This window comes from Malaclemys terrapin, chromosome 6 (genome assembly GCF_027887155.1).
Source record: "Malaclemys terrapin pileata isolate rMalTer1 chromosome 6, rMalTer1.hap1, whole genome shotgun sequence".
NCBI lineage: Eukaryota > Metazoa > Chordata > Testudines > Emydidae > Malaclemys > Malaclemys terrapin.
Genome location: NC_071510.1, coordinates 129,617,213 through 129,631,135, shown reverse-complemented (window position 1 = coordinate 129,631,135; position 13,923 = coordinate 129,617,213). Strand labels below are relative to the sequence as shown.

The following is a 13,923-nucleotide window of genomic DNA, read 5'->3' as shown; positions in this document are numbered from 1 at the left end:
GCACACAGGTTAGCATGTAATCTGACATAACAGATGAACAAAGTCATTGGCAGCTTTCGGCAAGGAGGCAGTTAACGGGAGCTGAGGTTGACATTTCAGCAAAGCCATCTAGTAATTTCCTACTAGCGTCTTATTCTTGTTTTGAATGTCAGCAGCCACCATAGTGAAGGACTGTGTGATACAATGAGCACTGAAATAAAGCAAAGGGAGGCAAGACCACTTCTGGTTTTCTCTGCGGCAGACAACAATTTACACACAATATGGATGCCAATTTAACAGCTATTTGTCAACTAGTTTTTTTAATCTGCTCTTTGAGAAACACTAACTTGAGTGTTCATTTTACATAACAAGAATGGCTTAGTGCACCTTTTGGGCCAACAAGCACTTCTGCAGGGAACAAAAGAAAACATGTTTGAGTGTTGCTTGTGTTTTTTGGAAAAACCCTCTTAGTTTCTCATTGACAATTTAGATAGAAAAAAAAAACCACTTACACATCAGTGGGCACAAGCCTGTGCCTCTAGGGTAATGAGAAACGTCTTGCTGTCCAAACTCATAAGCCTTGCCTACATTGGGAATATTACCCATAGCTGACATCAGGTGTTGACAAAAAGGGCAGCTGAACTGGTTCTGAATACAGTTTAGCCGTAAGTGCGGACAAAGAAAAACTCCAGCACCAGTTAAGAAACTAGTTAAATCCTGATTTTAATCAAGGCCAGATCATCAACATGTATATTTGTCAGCAATGGGTGCATTTCACAGTAAAAGACAAGGCTATAGGATCAGGGCCGGCTCCAGCTTTTCTGCCGCCCCAAGCGGCGAAGCGAAAAAAAAAAAAAAAGATAAAGCCAATCGGCGGCACTTCGGCAGCAGCTCAATCACGCCACTTCATTCTTCGGCGGCAATTCGGCGGCGGGTCCTTCGTTCCCTCTCTTCCTCTTCGGCAGCACTTCGGCGGCAGCTCAAAGAGGAAGAGAGGGACTGAGGGACCCGCCGCCGAAGACTTGGACGTGCCGCCCCTTTCCATTGGCCGCCCCAAGCACCTGCTTCCTTCGCTGGTGCCTGGAGCTGGACCTGTATAGGATGCTAGAACCACCAGTCAGGCTGCAACGCATGTGAGCTGATGTCAGTGTGTTTCGGTCAGGACACCCCACTGACCCGCAGCGGCAGTGGCCGCTGCTAGGGCCCCGGGCTGGGACGCAGTGGAGTGGGTGGGCCTGCATCCCCCCCTGCCACCCTGCTCATGGGTGGCAGGCTTCCCCCTCACCCAACGCTCAGGTATAGGGCCTTGGGCCTAGCCTGACCACTGTATTGTTGCTCAGCCCCTGCACCAAAGGGCCTGAGCCCCCTAACTGTTTGTTGCTCAACCCCTGCACTAAAGGGCCTGAGTTTCCCCAGACTGTTGTGTTGTTGCTCAGCCCCTGCACCAAAGGGCCTGAGCCCCCTAAACTATTGTACTGTTGCCCAGCCCCTGCACCAGAGGGCCTGAGCCCTGAATTAACCGTTTGTTTGCTCAGCCCCTGCACCAGAGGGCCTGAGCCCTGAACTAACTGTTTGTTTGCTCAGCCTCTGCCTGAGGGCTCAGCCCCCGAACTAACTGGTTGTTTGTTCCACCAGTAGTGAGTCCATATTGGTTAACCGGGAGGTGGGCGGGCTCACCCGCCCACTTCTAAAGGCCCCTCCCCCAGCCTAGCGGGAGGGACCACTGGACCCAGGAACCAAGTAATTTCTTGGGACAACTAATGAAAAAACAGGGAGTGAGGTGACGGTTAAAGGTTCAAAATCAGGGTACCAGATGGGGACACCCAGCAGAGAACCCCGGACAGCGCCCACTGCTCCTCAAAGGTGGCAAGGGAGCCAGCGGACGCTGCCCAGTGGAACTCTGCCCGGAGATGTGAGACTAGGGAGGTACGGAAATAGGCCCCACAGTCGCAGAGCACCCCCTCGTCCAACATCCTCTCCCTGGTATTATAGATGGTGAGTTTGGCCAAAGCCAGGAAGAGGTTGACGAGGAGGTCTCGCGACTTGGTAGGGCCACGGATAGGGTGTGCATAAATGAACAGGTGTGGGGAAAAGTGCAGCCAGAACCTCAACAAGGTTATTTCCTTTGAGAACAACGGGAGGACCCAACACTTAGTCGAGCCTAGGAACAGGCCATAGTTAAGGACCAGAAGGGGGAGGATGCCCTGCAGACCTCCCAACGACCACACTTCGAGATACAGTAGGACCGCCTTTATTGAGTGGTTGAAGAACCCCAGACCCATGAGGTGATCCGACAACTGTTGGACCCCCGGAGGTTGCGCAGGGACCTCTTACGCCTAGCCCATTCAGTACCCTGGGCCAGACACCTGGGAAGAGGAAAAAACCCTCCAGAGGGTAGCAAGACAGTTCTTCTGGCCAGACATTCACCGGGAGGTGAGGGACTCTTGTGCCTGATGCCCAAAGTGCCAGCGGACTGGGCCGAAGGGGGTGCCGAAAGCCCCACTCTGCCCACTCCCCGTGGTTGGGGTGCCCTTCGAGGGTGTAGGGCTCGATTTGGTAGGTCCCCTGGAGAAGAGCATGATCGGCAACCGCTACATCCTGGTTATCATGGATTATGCAACCCGATATCCCGAGGCTATCCCTTTATGGGCTGCCACAACTCCTAAAATCGCAGCAGAACTTGCGAAGGTTTTCACCTGGGTAGGAATCCCCCACGAAATCCTAACTAATCAGGGCACCGTGACCTCCCGTTTAATGGCCGAGCTGTGCCAGCTCTTAGACATCCGAGCCCTCCGAACCTCCTTGTACCTCCCCCAAACGGATGGTTTGGTGGAAAGGTTTAATAAGACACTAAAAAACATGCTGCGGAAATTCGTGGAGGAAGATCCCTGCCACTGGGATGCCCGACTTCCTGCTCTCTTATTCGCCATACGGGAGGTACCCCAGGCATCAACGGGGTTCTCTCCCTTCGAACGCCTCTATGGAAGGCAACCCCGGGGGATCCTTGACCTCTTCAGGGAGGGATGGGAAGAACAGGAGACTCGGGCGAAGGGAGCAGCCCATCACGGACTGCAGTTGCAGGAATGGCTCCAAACACTTGGGAACGTCACGAAAGAGACTCTGATGCAAACACAGCAGGCTCAGGTACAGCATCAGAACCAGGGGCCCGCTTACGGAACTTTGGACCCGGAAACCGGGTTCTGCTCCTATTGCCCTCGGCTGAATCCAAGCTCTTGGCTAAATGGCAAGGTCACTCATCGGGTCGGGCCGGTTGATTATGAGGTCTGATTACTGGGACAACTCGTATATATCATGTCAACCTGCTAAAGGCCTGGAAGGCCAGAGAAAGCCTACTTGTCAATCCCTACCCACCCGAGCCGTGCTGGGACCGCTCGTTAATGACCCTCTGGAGGCCGGACCACTGGCAATGGGAGCAGGCCTAACTGACGCCCAACGCAAGCAATTGTAGGGCATACTGCGGGATTTCCCCGATGTCTTATCAGCCCATCCATGGCGAACAGCAATTACAAGTCATTGTATTGTTCCCATACCCAGTCAGAAGGTACACTACCCCCATAGGCCCCTGCCTCAGAAGATGTGGGAGGCCACATGGAAGGAATTAGAAACTATGTTGGACGTGAGGGTAATAGAGGAGTCGCACAGCAAAGCCCAATAGTCCTGGTACTGAAACCAGACGGCTCAGTGCGCTTCTGCATCTATTTTCCGGAAAGTGAATGAAATCTCCCATTTCGATGCCTATCCCATGCCATGAATAGATGAACTCTTGGAACGTCTGGGGGTGGAAGGTGGGAGGGGGGCAAGTTCCTGTCAACCTTAGACCTGACTAAGGGATATTGGCAAATCCCCCTGACACCGAACTCTCGCCCTAAGACGGTCTTCCCACTGCCTTTTGGTTTGTATCAGTTTATCACGATGCCATTCAGGCTCCATGGAGCCACAGCAGGGCATCTCTATGGACCCAGGGCAGTTTGAACGACGGGGTGAACTCACCCCACACTAGATGGGGTTCCCCCCACCCCGTCACATGGCCACATAACAGTGTTTAGTTCCATAGTACTCATGTAAACACATCCCAATATCAAGTGGTACCAGAACATCCCAATATCAAGGATGGTACAAAAACATTCCCCAAGGATAACAGGAACACTCTGACCCCTCCTAAAAGATAAGGTCAGGATGACATTATGTAATAAAGATGTTTTGATTGAACCAATACGTACAAGGTAATGGGTGATAACTAGCCACGTCAGGGGGCAGTAACTAACTATGTCAGAGGGGCAGTACTAACTTGTTTGTATCAGGGTATAAAGATGTATCTCAGAGGGAGTATCTTTGTCTAGCCTAGGGTGGAACGGAAAGTCCCGCCGTTCACTGAGCTGATCCATTGTTAGGGGCATACATGTATTAGTGGTCCGGTAGAGTCTGCGGGATACTAATACTGTGCTTTGTCAACAATAAACCTGGCTTCGTCCCTTAACAGATCTTGTGGTCATTGGGCGGTTCACTCGAGGTCTGCCGTGCCAGCTGTCTGCGCAGGGCTGGGGCGGCACACAGAGGGAACACACACAAGCAGCCAAACATCAATCAACATCTAACCCCAGAGGCAATATATTTTCTGTCTTATTATCTATCCCTTTCTTAATGATTCCCAACATTCTGTTTGCTTTTCTGACTGCCGCTGTACATTGAGTGGCTATTTTCAGAGAATTCGCCACAATGACTCCAAGTTCTCTTTCTTGAGTGGTAACAGATAATTTAGACTATCATTTTATATGTATAGTTAGAGTTATGTTTCCCATGTGCATTACTTTGCATTTATCAACACTGAATTTCATCAGCTATTTTGTTGCTCAGACACCCAGTTTTGTGAGATTCCTTTGCAACTCTTCGCAGTCTGCTTTGGACTTAACTATCTTGAGTAGTTTTGTATCATCTGCAAATTTTGCCACCTCACTGTTTACCCCTTTTTCCAGATCATTTCTGAATATGTTGAATAGGACTGGGCCCAGTACATTCTGAAAAGTGACCTTTTATTCCTACCCTTTGTCTTCTGTCTTTTAACCAGTTACTGATCCATGAGAGGAATTTGCCTTTTATCCCATGACAGCTTACTTTGCTTAAGAGCCTTTGGCGAGGGACCTTGTCAAAGGCTTTCTGAAAATCTAAGTACACTATATCCACTGGATCCCCCTTGTCAACATGCTTATTGACCACCTCAAAGAATTCTAGTAGATTGGTGAGGCATGATTTCCTTTTACAAAAAACATGTTGACTCTTCAACAACAAATCATGTTAATCTATGTGCCTGACAATTCTGTTCTTTACTATAGTTGCAACCAGTTTGCCCGGTACTGAAGTCAGGCTTGATGGTCTGTAATTGCCAAGATCACCTCTGGAGCCCTTTTTAAAAATTGGCATCACATTAGCTATCCTCCAGTCATCTGGCACAGAAGCTAATTTAAATGATAGGTTACAAACTACAGTTAGTAGTTCTGCAATTTCACATCTGAGTTACTTCAGAACTTGGGTGAATGCCATCTGGTCCTGATTACTCATTACTGTTTAGTTTATCAGTTTGTTCCAAAACTTCCTCTAATGACACCTCAATCTAGGACTGTTTCTCAGATTAGTCACCTAAAAAGAATCGCTCAGGTTTGGGAATCTTCCTCACATCCTCAGCCATGAAGATTGATACAAAGAATTCATTTACTTTCTCTGCAAGAGCCTTATCATCCTTGAGTGCTCCTTTAGCATCTCGATTGTCCAGTGACCCCACTGGTCTTCCTGCTTCTGATGTACTTAAAAATTTGTATTACTTTTTGAGTCTTTGGCTAACTATTCTTCAAATTCTTTTTTGGCCTTCCTAATTATATTTTTACACTTCACTTGCCAGAGTTTATGCTCCTTTCTATTTTTCTCAGTAGGATGTAACTTCCATTTTTTAAAGGATGCTTTTTTGCCTCTCCCTGCTTCTTTTTCTTTGTTTAGCCATCGCCTGTCAGGGATCATCTAGATAATACTTAGTCCTTTCTTGAGTGCAGGGGACTGGATCAGATGATCTCTCAAGGTCCCTTCCAGTCCTACAATTCTATGAATGAGCAATCTAGACCTATTTTTTCATAATTTTTTTAATTATTTGATTTCCATTTTTTAAATAAACTTTTATGAATCTGAGAAATTTGGGCCACTTTTTAAATGGACGATGCACAGGACTCGGAGTAGAGACCCCTTGGTTCTATTCCTAGTTCTGCCACTGACTTGTTGTGTCCTTGGGCAAATCACATAGGTCAAAATTTTCAAAAGTGTGCTTTAATTTTGGGTCTCGCTTGAGAAGCTTAGGGTCTGATTTTCAGAGGTACTGTGTGCCTGACACTTCTGCTGACTTCAGTTAGGGTTGTGGGTGAAGTTGGCATTAACCTTTTTGTGACTCTCTGTCCCCATCTGTAAAATGGGTTCAATATTACCTACTGTAGCTCACAAGACAGGGGTGTTGTGAGATGTAACAGTTTGTAGGACACTTTGGGATCCCCTGAGGAGGTTATAGAAGTATAAAGTATATTTAATTATTATTAACAAAAGTGCATCAAGAGCACAACACTCTACCCATTCACAATTATTTCTAATTTTGAACACACTCATGTACACACCCCTATTAAAGAACACACATACAAGGAGAATGGCCTAAAGGCATTTTTAATTTGGACTCAGATCAAGTCAAATGGTTCACATTGAAGCCCGTTGCTTGTATGCCTGATGGCAAACTGGCCATTGGAATCATAATCCAATCCAAGAGAGGGGGGAAGTCCATCCAGAGCCGGAGACTCAAGGAGAAGGTGACAGAAGTGAAGTGAGAAGCAGCAGAAGAAACAACATTGATGTCAATGTTGGAGTCATCAGGATGAGGAGATAAAGGGAGAGGAAGAGCCAGGCACAAAAGTCAGAGAAGGCGGCAGAGCGAGGATGGGGCCAGAGGAATGGTAGATAACTGCCACCTGCAGGGAGAGAAAAGTTGATCATGTGCCTTTTGTAATGTGGAGCAGATATGGGAGAGTGAAGGAGGGCCTGGAAATGGCGTGAGGGGAAGAGGAAGAACCTGACAATGAAGGGGTTCATCTGAGCTGGGGGAATGGGCCCAAAAGGAAAATGTAACAAGGACAGGGTGGTCAATGATGAAAAATCAGAGGGGTTAGGCTGGTTAAGGTGATAGGGAGACAATGGAGCTTCTGAGATGAAGGGACAGTGGTGAGTTTTCAGGAGAACTGATGTCCACATGGAGACAGCAGATGGAATGAAGACACAACATCAGGAGGCAGGACTACAGGTTAGCAGGCAGCCTTGCTTTCTGGTTAAGGGGACATGAGAGGATTTGGAGGCTCGGGACCTTGCCCATTTGTATTCAACAGAAATTCATTGACACAAACTAGGAATTAGACCTTGACCCACAACCTCATTTCACATAGGCCACCAGTCTTCAGCTAGTAATTAATCTGGCCCTGTTACTGTGGTGAGTTCAGCACAGGTGTTCACCCACAAGAGCTCACTCCAGAACCATGGCCCTAGTCACTACTGACGCTGGATTTGAGCCATCAGACTAGAAGATCTCTTTATTCCAGAAACAGTCATCTGAGCCATCCAGCTCCCTCACAACAAGGATATTCCAGACAGAAGCGTGTGCAATGGCCATCAAAATTCATAAGCATGCAGCCTCTATAGGATAGACTACTCAAGATGCTCCTGAAGGTTGCTTGAGACAGCATCAAAACCAGAAGAGCTTAAGCAGTTTATGATATCCAAGAATCCCAAGATAAAATGAATGTCACTGTAGCACATCTCCTAGGCTTTTCAAATACAATATAAATCTAAAACTGTATATTTCAAAACGTTTAAAACAATGACAATATTGTGACACTGGCAGACCAGATGCTAGCTCATGCCAAGGTTCCCGGACCTCATTTAAATACTGACAAATACATAGGTGAGATCAGTCTGGCTCACCTGTGTTAGTATTGTTAAAATAGATATTAGAACTCTGAATGTTTAGTGTTTAGACTTTATGGAATGCTTGTAAGCTGCTCCCTGCATTAATCTCACTTATAACAGCTGTCTCATACATTATAAGGTAATATTTGAAGGTTCGCATTGCAAACCTCTGTTACTGTGTAAATCACCAGACAAGAAAGAGACATTAACTAGTGAGAAATGCTGGTCTCCAACAGAAGGTGTTATGCCCTGACAGACAAGGGGGAGGGGCGGGGGGCGTCCGTCGACACCAGACAGACTAGAGTGGAATGTTAATAAGGACAAAGGACTTTGTTATTTACTCTCCCTTGCCCCAAAAAGAAGAGGCTTGCAGGTGAATTCCTCCCATCAGCTGAGTTTGCAGCTCAAAGCAGGAGGGCTAGGGGAGGGAATAAAACCTGGTAACAAGAAGGAACTGTATCTTTATGCTGCATGGATTCTGGGGGTCAAGGATCATTAGGCATAAGCAAAAGATCTCCAGTGCTTAGCCTGGGTTAGCCGTAAAGGACATATAGAGCTTGCTTATTACAGAAGCTTCTATTATTTTTTTAAACTTAAGATTGGAACTCATTTGTCTGTATAAGTTTACCTGCTTTAACCTTGTAAATAACTACTGTATAATTTCCTTTTCCTATTACTAAATCTGGATATAGTTTATGATAGGATTGGCTACAAGCATTTTATTGGGTGTGAGATCTAAAGTGCAATTGACCTGGGATAAGTGAGGGATCCTTTGGGACTGGGAGCAACCTGAATATTGCTGTGATACTTGGTGTAAGGGATCATCTATCACAAAGGTAAGCTTACCTGGGTGACAAGACTGATGGGAGTACATAAGGGGACTGTCTGTGACTGCATGTTTAAGCTGTTAGAGTGCCTGAGGAGATTAAACTTGATAATTTGCTGGTGCAGTCTAAGTATAGCACTCAGAGTCAATTTGGGGTTTGTGCCCTGTTCTTAACAGTCAGCCCTGAGGTTGATACATACACTCTTAAGACACTGCAGGACAGATTGACAAATATTTATTATCATAACTAAATTGTTAGAAGTTATTGAAACTATTTAAGTAGCAATTGTAAAAACAAAAGGAATGTAGTCACTTTCAGAGCCAGCATTTTAACCCAGGTTTTGAAAAATATACTTCGCGTTGTTATTATTAATAATTATTTTAATGATGACTTTAGCAGAAATATTCAAATTATCTGGGATTGAGCATGATCTTAAATTCTGAATTTTGGGGTATAGATCCCTTTAGGACTTGCTAATTACTAGTGAGTAATATTGGGTGTATTAGAAATGTCATAAATAGATATTACCTCTTACCTAGGAAGTTCCTATTATTTATTTGTAGTATCATAGTGCCTAGCGGTTCCAGTCACAGACCAGACCCGCAATGAACTAGGCACTGTTTAAACACAGAACAAAAAGAAAGGCCCTGCTCCAAAAAGCTTACAATCTAGGTATAAGACAAGAGACAACAGATGGATCGAGACGGACAAACCAAAAGGGAGTACAAGGAATCAATGAGATAATACGGGTCAACAGGACAGACTGGTCTCAGCACATCAGCTGCCTAACCATTGTCCAGTTTTTTGCAGGCTTCACAGCAGAGGGGCGTTTTAAGGAGAGTTTTGAAGGAGGGTAATGAGTTAGTTTTGCAGATGCTTATGGGGAGTTTCTTCTACGCCTGAGGAGCAGCATGGGAGAAAGCATGAAAGGGCTTGTTTGAAAATTAACAAGTGGGCAATGGAGGCTGCTACAACATGTCACACTGGAGTCAGGAGCAAAACTCCCATTGATTTCAATAGTGCAGGTGCAGGTTTTCAAGTCCCAATCTGCACCACCCTGCATGTGGCCAGGTCCCTCTACCTCCATGGAGCCCCAGTGAAGTCACAGTAGCTCCATATGGGCTCAGAGTCAATTACTGAATTGGAGCTTTAGACTATAAGTAAGGCTAAGATTTTATCACGGTTATTTTTAGTAAAAGTTGAGAACAGGTTATGGGCAATAAACAAAAATTCATGGAGCCCGTGACCTGTCTGTTACTTAAATAAAAATAATGAGGGGCAAGGCTAGTTAGCGGGAAGGGATGGAGTCCCATTTGGGAGTAGGGGGGACACTGACAGGCTGAGTCCCACCATGGCAGGGAGCACAGCCCTGGCTCAGGCAGCCGCAGCGGGGGGTGCAGCCATAGGGGGCACACAGCCCCCCTTCCAGAGCTGGTCGCAGCTGCTGGACAGGGGTGCGAAGCCCCGACTGCAACTCCCGCCAAGCCCCAGCCAAAGCGGGAGATGGGGGTAGACACGGCCCTGGTGCAGCCCCTGGCAAAAGCTGCTGGGCTGGGGCGCACAGCCCCAGCTGCAGCCCCCAGCAGAAGCCACGTGGCTGGGGCTGAAGGGTCCTGATTCCAGCCAGCTCCGTTGCAGGGCAGGGAGGCACAGTCCTGCCTAGAAGTCACAGAGGTCCAGCAAAGTCACGGAATCCGTGACTGCCATGACCTCCTTGACTAAATCATAGCCTTAAGGTCAGGGCCGAGTTTGGCCTCAAATCTCCAAATGCGTGGTGGACCCTTGGAGACTGGGGCCCTGGTTTGTCTTGTACAGCACTGGACACATTGTCAGCATTTAAGAAGAACTAGATTCTACTACCTTTACTCACCCTGAGTAGTACCTTTACTCACCTGGCTCCAGATAATAGTCCCATTGATTTCTATGGGACTATTCAAAAGCTAAGGTACTATTCAAACTAAATGTATCAGAATCTGGTACATAAGGCTGATCTCAGAAGTACCACGGCTACTCCTTAGATTGCTTTCTGTCTACTTGCGGGTCAGCTATTCTAGAATGAAGAGTTGGGTGGTGAAAGTGGGAATAAAAACAATCTTCTCAGGGACAGCTACTGCTTAGATGGCTGCAGAGAGGGTGGAAGTTTTGCCTACATCTTGGACAGGGCAGTTCAGAGGATTTACAAATGAGGTGAAGCAAAACTTCAAAAGCCAGTGATGTGGAACAAACTAGAGCTGGTCTTCCCTGATTCAGCAAACGATGGGAGTGTGACTCAGTGGTCTGGTGTTTTGGGAAGTATATACTTTAGGGGAGTCTATAAAACTCATGTTGTATGTGGTCTGATTAAGTGAGCGAATATGATACAAATGGAGTAAGAAAGATTCTCTTGTTTTGGCTTTTTTCTGTCTTACTTTAGAGAGACAAGGTGGGTAAGGTAAAATCTTTTTGAACCAACTTTATTGGTGAGAGACAGAAGCTTTTGAGCTTGCACAGAGCTCTTCTTCGGGTCTGGGAAAGTTACTCGGTGTCACAGCTAAATACAAGGTGGAACAGGTTGTTTGGCATAAGTAGTTAACTTAACATGTATTTCAAGGGTCCTTTCAAGGTGAAGTGGTCCATTAACAACTCTTCAGTCATAGTGAGAAAAGAAAGGGGGGCGGGGGGAGCAGCTTGGCAGGAGGGCATTGTTAGTGGGTTACAGATTGTTGTAATAACCCATAAATCTAGTGTCTCTATTCAGTCTGTGATTTTTAATATCTAGCAAAGTTATGAATTTAAGTTCCCAGGCTCATCTTTTGAAGGTGTCCTGCAAATTTCCTTTGAGAACCAGGACTGAGAGGCCCGCTAGAGTTATAGCTTTGTGAAAAGTGTTCACCCACAGGTGATATGATGTTTTTGTCTTGTATCATTTTTCTGTGCAAGTTCATTGGAGAGCACAGTGATTACAGTATATCTACTTTGTCTATGTTGCAACCTTGGTTTGAATTCCTTTCTCGCTCTCTTTTGGGGAGCAAATGAGCATTAGAGATTCTTGACACCTGGGAATCAGTTGAGTTGCCTTACCACTAATTGGCTAGAAAAGACAAGAGCTAAGGCCCAGATCCTCAAAGGTATTTAGGCTCCTAACTTCCATTGTCCAGGTTTAATCTCCAACAAGACTCACCTGGCCTCTGAAGAAAGCAGAGCGTGGCGCCAATCAATACCAGATAGGGAGCAGACAAAAACAGCTCTCCCCTGTTTGGGAGGATGACACTAAGCTCCAGTGGTCCCCAGTTCAATCCCATCCACCGACATCCAGTGTCTGTTGGTGTTATAAGTGGGGGCTCATCCGGGATTTCAACTGGGAAGACTCTGAAGCTTGGGATGCACTTCTTCAGCTAGGGGAAGTATGTAACCCACACACCTTCTGGTTGTGCTGTTCTGTCCCATCTAGTGGCACCAAGACCACTTAGAGAGAGATTAATGAGTCTGCTAACAGCCAGTTGGCTTTTAGCTCATGCGGAAGAGGATCATGCACTAGGCTCCCGCAGTCTCTGATTTGATCCTGCCCATCGACGACTGGGGTCTGTCAGCATTACATTAGCACGAAATTAAACTTTTGTTTTTAAATATGATTCTTTAACCTGTCAATATAATGTCCCTTGAATTGACTACACTAAAATACTCCGATTACTAGGTGTACCTTAAGGGCACTTTAAAGGCGAGCTGAAAAGAATGTTTAAAGGCATGCTTATGTAACGCTGTGGCACAAGGTTGTAACAGTGTGGCGTGGTGATGTAGTGAAGAGGCACAGTGATGCAATAGCACAGCTTGGTGATGTTGCAGGACTATCTTTTGAGGTTCTGTTGCTGCACAATGAGGTAATGGTGTAGTGACCTAACACGGCATGGTGATGTCACGCTGTGGCACAGTGATATAATAATGCAGTGTAAGTCTGTACTGTTCAGTGGTGTCATGGCAAAGTGTGATCATGGTAGGCTGTGGCCTGGTCATTTTAAGGATGCAGTGCTGTTACGTAATTACATGGCATATAATGTCGCACTGCGTTGTAACAGCATGGTGCAGTGATAGAGCCGGATGGCAAGAGAATGAAATGGTGCTAGGATACATCACTATAGTGCAGCAGTGTAATAGCACAGTAACATGATATGACAGTCTGGAATAGTGACTGCAAAGAACAAAGCCATGCGAGTCCCAGGATATGAGAGACAAGGCCGGTGAGGTAATATCTTTTATTGGACCAACTTTTGTTGGTAGAAAAGACAAGCTTTCCCAGGCCTCGAGAAGCGCTCTGCAAAGCTGGAAAGCTTGTCGTTTATACCAACAGAAATTGGTCTAATAAAATCTGTTCTCTCCCCTGCCTTGTCTCTGGCATGGTGGTGTCATTCTGTGGCACACAGATGTCACGATGCAGTGCGCTGATGTAAATATATGGAGCAGGATGTCATGCTTTAGCACAGTGACTTGGGCTATATCTACTCTAGAGAGTACACTGATGCAGCTGCACCGCTGTAAGATCTCTACTATAGCTACTCTAAAGTGATGGGAGAGAGCTCTCCTGTTGACTTAATTAATCCACCCCCAATGAGCAGTGGTAGCTATGTTGGTGGGAGAACCTCTCCAGCACTTATGTTGGTGTAACTTATGTTGCTCAGGGGGTGGTTTATTCATACCCCTGAGCGATATAAGTTACAGCGACATAAGTGGTAGTGTAGACATAACCTTAATGGTGTGCAGCCAGAAAGTCTTTGTCTGATGACAATTGAGATATTAGGCTGTAGCTCTGAGATTTAATGGTGAGAAGTAATGATGTGCTGCAATGAGATAGTGATAAAATGTTGTCAAGTATCAGAGGGGCAGCCGTGTTAGTCTGAATCTGTAAAAAGCAACAGAGGGTCCTGTGGCACCTTTGAGACTAACAGAAGTACTGGGAGCATAAGCTTTCGTGGGTAAGAACCTCACTTCTTCAGATGCAAGTAATGGAAATCTCCAGAGGCAGGTATAAATCAGTATGGAGATAACGAGGTTAGTTCAATCAGGGAGGGTGAGGCATGTCACGGTGATGTCATGGGATGCAAGATACCAATGTCACGGCATAGCCTGGTGACGTCCTGCTACA

The 13,923-nt window shown here is 46.2% G+C and overlaps 1 protein-coding gene across 1 annotated transcript in view; it reads right to left on the bottom strand.

Annotated features, from left to right (window-relative positions):
- Positions 1-13,923, bottom strand: part of DNAI1 (dynein axonemal intermediate chain 1) — a 298,189-nt gene that overhangs the window by 283,350 nt on the left and 916 nt on the right. The window lies entirely within an intron of this gene.